The following is a 7,768-nucleotide window of genomic DNA, read 5'->3' as shown; positions in this document are numbered from 1 at the left end:
AAATTCTCTCTAGGATTTTTCTGGTCAATGTCCAAAAAACAGGAAAATACAAGCAGGAATATAGGATCCATGAATTTGATTGTTTGGTGTTCATTGTAGAACTACTTACACATAAAGGCAGCTGATTTGAACAAAAGAAGCTAAGATACTATATACACAAATAAACTCAAAGATCTGACAGTTAACTTTACTCATTTGTTTACATCAATTGTGCAAAGTAATTTGTTTTTATGATTGGAGAATACCACAAAAATGTCCTACACTCAGTTGTATTGATGAAAATGATTTTATAAAAGTTAAGACAACTTTGCCCCTTGGGTTCTTAACAGGAAAAGGCTAGGGAGTGATTATTCTTCAGGATTTTTATTTAGAGATCCTCCGCCTTAATTTTTTTAAAATCAGTGGCTAGGAAACAATCATAAGCTCTGATTTTCTTTTTATGCTGGTATAATTCCTAACTAATAGTATCAGTCAAAGGAATGCCTCTAGAGTAACATTTTTGGGAGCAACTTGATTCAAACCTTAAATTTAATTTTCAAAAGGGTTTAAAAAGGAAAACTGAAAAGAATTCTAGGTTACTGAGGCACTTCAGCTAAATTGCAACCATAACTTTACATTTTATAGTGCTATGTGAAATTATTGATATTGTGTAATTTAGAAGGAGAGGAGAATTTGAACTAAATTTTCTTGTGAGCAGATACAATGTGAAGAAGATAAACACTACATATACTGCCAATATCAGTAAAATCAATGATGTATTTAAATCAACCAACTTTGAGAATAATTTAGCTTTATTGTGGTGTAAGGTGGACTACTAAAAATCCTATACATTTTCTCAAAAGAATATGGAGTTACGAGTTACTGAGTGACTCTGAACTGTACTTTCCCTTTGTTCTTTCGTCCTTTGGACTGTCATATCTTTCACTTATTTTATAAGTCTGCTGTGCAAAGTAAGCATCTGGCTCTGAAGGTAGAAAACCTTAGCTGGTCACACTTTTGAAAGACTGTTTGCATGGGAAGATTTCCTAAAGCAGTCAATTCTATCTATAGGCTAATGGCATAAATTGAAGAGTTTCATAAATTATGAACACTCCATTAATAACCCAAAACATGTCCATGATGCTGAGAAAAACCTAAAATCTCAAAAAGAGAGTCTATGTTCACATAAACATTAAAGTTTGAATGTATATTCCTATTCAAGATGATGATGCATAGTTTTGTATACAGCTCAAAGTAGTAAACAATACCAGTTCTGATACATACAGAGGGCAGGTTTACTGCTCTGAAGGGCGAGAGCCTCACTGGCAGAATATGAGGAAGAGATAGGACACAAGTACAGATAATACCATAGACTCTACCAGCTATCATTATGCATTTGTTAAGAACATTCATTTGATGGATATATAGCACAAGAAAAACTCTTATAAAAGTTGTGAATGTGATTATAAAGCCATAATGGCAAACTCACAGATCTCCTATAGGTACCATTGTACCTACAGGGGAATCACCATATATGGTTCCAGGTTTCTAATATTTTTAATGTCTTCATCATGCTTCTATGAATATTGTTGAGATGCTAGTGTGTATGCAACCTCCTTCACTGAAACTGGGCAAACTGAGATGCCCACAATATCTAATTTGGCAAGGACAGAGACACTGCTAATCGATCCCAGAGGGGGTGCTACATAACAGTTGTGGAGAAGAGAAAATTCTTTTTTAGTTCAAATTCTGCAACTATGGTTGTACTTTATACTCATGGCACTCATTTATGAATCTTGCACTCTGAAGTCATAAACAGTAATTTGACAATATTAATGTTATCTTTTCAGTTATGCTATGTCTACATGATGTACTGCTGTTGGCTTATTTAAAAAGAAATTAAGATAGAAAAAAAAGATTTTAAAAGCACTACGACTGTCTGTTCTTCCCTTTTCCCTGTTTCTGCTTCTGTTCCTTCTTCTTCATTTTTCTCATATTTTCTTCTGAACTTCACCCTCTTTTTGCTTATAAGAAGCAAGAAAGTTCATGGTACATTGTTGTTTGCATCTCTGAGAAAGGTGCCTCTCTCAGAAGCTGAGGCTGTACAGTGTTAAGACTATGCTAAGGGTAATATGCTCCTGGGGAGCGTAAGGTCATGGAATACAAAGAAGTTCTCTGACTTGTAGTAAAACTGGCCTCTGAAGCCCATGCACATGCCAAAACAGTAAGTTACTGCTGCTGTGGGCTGCAGTCTTGCTACTGGCAGAAATCTGTGATGTGGTGTGGGATTATATACGTTTCAGTAGATTTCTAAGTTTTCAGTGGCCATCTGTGAGCAGTGGGGGTGAATGGGCTGCATTTCAGACAACTGAGGCATCAAGAAATATTTTTTTCATAGGACACTGTTCCTTCCATCCCACATTCCAGATCCTGCCATATGTGTGACAGAGTATCTCATCGTGAACATGCATCCATGTTTTTAACTTTCTTCTGTCAAAAACCTTTCTCTAGCTATGCTGCAGCTATTGAATTTTCTTGTCCAGCTGAAGGCACAGCACACTACACTACACTTAGCTTGTGCAAGTCAGTTTTGCTGTAGAATCTTGCTGATATTGAGATATATTTTTTCTATAAGAACATGGATGTCAAAATTAGGAGCTGTGTTGTATGTATAATTTTTCAGAAGGAAATGCAAATTTTTCCAGGCATTACTGCAATCCTGTGCAGTGAAAAAGAGTATTTTACATTATTATGAAGAGAATTATGATGGCTATTCTGTGATTCTGATTTAAAGTTGCCTAAAAAGTCTAAGCAGTTTGGTAGACTATCATTTTGTTCATCAATAAGATTACCTGAGCAATATCAGAGAGCATCCAGTCAGGAAATGAAGAATAATCTTTGCCACTATTTCTGGATAACAAATAAGATATAAATTTTAATGTGACATGAAAAGTATCTTGCATAACTGAACTATTGAAAGAGAGCAGTGATTTCTGCTCCAAATAAATATGTGAAAGGAGACAGGAAACTGATACCAAGAAAATGCTAAGTTTTGCACCAACCAAAAATTAACTCAAATTCAGAGAGTACCCTTTTCAGGAAAAGTCTGCTTGGGAATCTAGAAAGTTTCTGAGGTCACTATTTATTTCTATGCCATTCTTCCTTCTCCATATGGAGTGGACATGAGTTTTGGCCTCTGAACACTGGCAGATCTCCCAGAATGGATGCAATGGTCTGGACTATCAACATGAAGTCTGACTCAGCACTGATTCCAGCACTTTATGAATCTGGCTTCCTACATTGTTGCATGCATTGAAATCCTGTGGCCAGGAACTTCACCGTAGGGTTGTGATCATTCCTAGGGATTCACACAAAAAACGTAGTAGCAATTCAGTTCTAAATTGTTTATAGGACTGCTTGAAAGGGCAGTACATATCCACTGGTCTCACCCATTCTGTTTGAATATCCTCAGATCTTCTGAAGGTTCCTGTGCATGTGAGGAATATGCCTTGCAGCTTTTTTTCTATGTGTCATCTAGAAACACATTCGTAGAACTTTTTCTTTTTTATTTAAAAAGCCAGAGAAAGCTCTACTTCTAAATTCAAGGCTCAGACTGATCATCTATCAGTGATATATTTAGGTCTATTTTCTTCTTGTCTTAGAACCTAAGTATGTCTGGCATGACCGCACAGAAAATCTACAAATTGTGAAATAGGAATAAACTGTAGATTTTTCAAAGAGCTGGGAAAGGTGTGAATTGTCCCATATTCATGTTGTAGGGGTATTAATTCTGAGCCTTAGTCATTTCATGGTCAGTCTAGTTAAATATTTCACTATTGACCAATGAAAAAAGAGGAATAATGTTATAAAAAGCTATACTGTATATTCTTTCTAACACCATAAGTGGATAATACTTGGAAAATACTGCCTTCCTCTTTTTCATTCAGAGCTAAAAACCTAAATACTACGATTAAGATCATGGAAGAATCCAAGTCCTTACAATGGAAATTGAAACCTAAGAGCCCAACAGAACTTATGAAATTATATTTTTAACATTACATATTCTTATTGGGTGATAGAAATGGCCAGAACCCAAAAATCAAGCATATTTTCTTCAAAATTCAATTGCTGTCTGAACTTTGTGGTATCTTCATTACATAACAGTATCTTTGCATACAATAGCCTTTGTCCGGACTTATGTGAGAATTCTGAAATGATTTTTCCTCTGTGTATGTCCTTTTTGGGGAAAAAAAAAAAGGATGGGAAATCAATAATTGCTAATCAAGAGGTTAATTCTGCTGCCAAGAGAATATTTCAATATTTTTTTATTTCCTCTTGTCCATGAGAGAAGTTTGTTTTAAAAATCACTAAGTGTTCTCCAAAGATGGATATTGTTTTTAAAATTATGCATGTTATCTATGTGTAAGATAGTTGCTAACACTTGAAGATCATGAAATCTAAGGTGCACTTTTCCTATTTTCTTTGCCAGAGTACAGGTATTTCAAGAATTTAAGTTTTAAACTGTGATAACCATTCAGTTAGAGGATTTCTATAAATCTTTGTAGAAACTTAACAATGTATAGAGAGTTGAAAATGATGAAATTTGAGATGATTAAGAAGTGAGCCTCTGTGGAGGCTATTTTCTTCTTGAGATATTGTAATATCTGTAATTAACTAAGAGCATACGTCTTCTGAAATGGGCCTATACCACCACTGCTCACATTCAATTATTATTTTGGTTGAAGAGAACTACATTTTGAAACTATTCTTACTGCATGATTTCATAATTATCTGTCAGACGGACACCATTCCTTCAGTACAAAAACTGGAGACGTTCTTTCCCCTGCCCCCACGCCCAGATGCTGTAGTTGCCTCCTGGAAGTGGTTACTGGTCCCTCAGACATGTTGGCATGAATTACTCTCTCTGCAGGTTAACAGAAAATGCTGGGCCTATTCTCAAGCCCTGAGGGAAAGCTACACCACTCGATTTGTGTCCATGAGACTCAAGCCCCTGCCCTACCAAAAGAAAGTGGCCTTGCCCATAGTGCTTATCAGAAACAGCTCCCGGAGATCAGCTTAACAATAACACAGCGTCAGTGATCACGTGCAGAGCTTAAGCTGAGCCCTGGCCCAGCCTCAGTGACAAGGCACGGCCTGCTAGAGATTTTTTTTTGTCTGGGTTATACTACATGCTACTTGTTCCGCTAAAAAAAAGGGGAAAATTTCCATGCAGTATCAAAACGTGCTCAATGAAAGTTCCTCTGTGAATTAGGGAAAACTGTTCATTAGTTTACACCATTAATTACATTTTAAACCAGCAGGCATACGTAAATTTCTTTTTTGGCATTTCATAAACAACTTTTTTAACTTTAGGTAAAGAGGTCCAAAATAAACTGAAATACACTGAAATGACTAAGTGTAATAATCCTTTAAGCGATCAAACTACTCTCCAAATGGCCATAGAAATAATATATCTTTATATGTCCTCTTTTGAGCTGATGAAGCAGAATATGGCCTTAATGCCTCAGAATAGACAAAATATGTAACTTACATTACTATTTAAATATAAATAAAAGCAGGAGTCAGCATAAAAATGATGCTGTTATGTAATTTACCCTAAACGGTATGTAAAAATAAACACTTAGAAACTCTAGCACTTCTTCATTTTGCATTGCTGTTTATCACTTACTAGTAACTGCTTTGTACCACATAAAGTGTACTAATTTTTAAATTACAGTGGCAGTTTTACAACTTACAATTTATGTACTGCTCAAATGTTGGAAACAGTTTACTCAACTTAATTCTTTTAAAAACCCTGTGTGAGAGGCTGGCAACAAAATAGAAACAGAAACAAATGGTCAACCTATATGAAGGAAAAAGATATTGCTATTTCTGATTAGAGAACCAGATCAAGATTTAAGAAAATGTTGAGAATGCATAAAGATCAAATATTAACTTAAATTTGAAAGAAGGGTATCTCATCCATTTAAGCCCCCTTTTGAGCCTTATTCTGACTCAAAACCATAGCAGAGCATTTCACTTGGTGTATTCTTATCATGTTTATCTATTGCCATAGAATACCTTCCTGAAAACACTACTACTATTACATTGACACTTAACCATGAGCCTACACCTCAAGGACAGAAATTGAAATACAAATTTGGCACACCACAATCACTTCAGCTAAATGGAAAACACTTATTTACTCGGATTCTTTAAAGTATCTGAACAATAAATGTTAAATAACTTTTACAGATTCCATCATGATCTTTTCTTTAATAAAAAAGTGTTTTTGTAATACAGTTATCATTTATGAACATTATTTTCTAACAAAATATGATGGAAAATCTTAGTACATCACTGTAATAGATTTCCTGCTGCCTATGTGAAGACTTTACTTTTGCAGTATTGCCCCGATAAATAACCACTGAAAGTTTTGAGAGGTTGAACTGTTTTTACTGAGAGTATTTTAACCATAGAGGCAAGAGTTAAAACAATGCTGAAGTTTACCTGAACGTAAGTAATTTAATTCCTGCTAGTGAAGTTGTAAGAACACTTAATGTTGTACTACATTCCTGAGTCAGACCTGAAATTTGTGGAAGCACAATAAAAAAGACATTTCAGTATCAAATGCCCTAACTTGGCATAAATGAAATCACGCTAATTTTGTTTTGTTTGTGTGGTTGGTATTTGGTTTTTTCTCCAAGATTTTTGAAAAGTTAGTGTTTGACAAAACTGAGAACGTGGTGGTGGGTGTGCAATGATTGGCAATGCACTGAGGTACAGGGAGCATAGTCTGCTCATACCAGGTTACTTACAACTATATATTAAATGAGATTATTCAAGTCATTAGAATGTTCAAGAGAATTTTCTTCCTAAAGACACAGGCTGTAAACATGAGCATTGCTAATAGTTTTAATTTTGTCAAAACACTTAACTGGTATAGGTAACGGGAGTGTCAGATGTTGGCTTCTACTGTGCAAGAAAAAATTTTTCACTGTTACCTCTATTTAGAAGGGGAAAACTAAAGAAGCCGAGGGAATCAGTCGGCTTGTCTTCCTCGCTCACTTAAGAGTCAAAACCCGATCACTTGTGGGGGGCAAACAGCGATGGCCGCACAACCAGCATACCCCGTGACCCCGGGCTGTCGCAGGCGGGTGCAAGAGGCCGGTGGACGTCTAAGGAAGGACCGTCCTTCCGTCCGTGCGGCGGCCCCGGCGGCGCTGCCCGGGCTCGGCGGCACCTGCGAGGCGCAGCCGGGATCGCTCTGTCCGGAGGTGGCGGTGGAAAAACTGCCCTCGGCGCCCAGCCCTAGGCCGTCCGGGTCCTCCCGGCCCGGGGGCAGGGCGGCAGGACGGGTTTGCTCAAGCCACGGGCAGCGCTAGGGGCGATGCTGCGCGGCGGGGACAGCCGGCTGTGCCAGGACACCCCATGCGGTACGGGGACACTCGTGTACGGGGAAACTCGCCTGTTGTCAGCGAGTTTCCTCTCCCGTTCGCCTGCCGTGCCTCTTTCGCGAAAGTTGCAGCTCTGCCCGCAACCCGCAGCCCTGGCAGCGCCGGGACGATTAAAGCCTCCCGCCTCGGCAGCCCGTGCCCCAGAGGCAGGAGGCGATTTGCATGCGGACTTGTCGCTGGTAGCAGCCACTGCCCATCAAGCCTGACGGACAAACGCCCCCCTCTTTCCACCCCCCCGTCCCGGAAAGCCCCTCCCTCGCCCCCTCCCTCGGCGGCACCTCCCGCCGCCTGTCAGTCGGAGCGGAGCGCGGCGCGGGCAGCGGAGGCGGCGC

This window comes from Neopelma chrysocephalum, unplaced genomic scaffold (genome assembly GCF_003984885.1).
Source record: "Neopelma chrysocephalum unplaced genomic scaffold, ASM398488v2 Primary Assembly neopelma1_86, whole genome shotgun sequence".
NCBI classification, from domain to species: Eukaryota; Metazoa; Chordata; class Aves; order Passeriformes; family Pipridae; genus Neopelma; species Neopelma chrysocephalum.
This window is presented reverse-complemented; position numbering follows the sequence as displayed.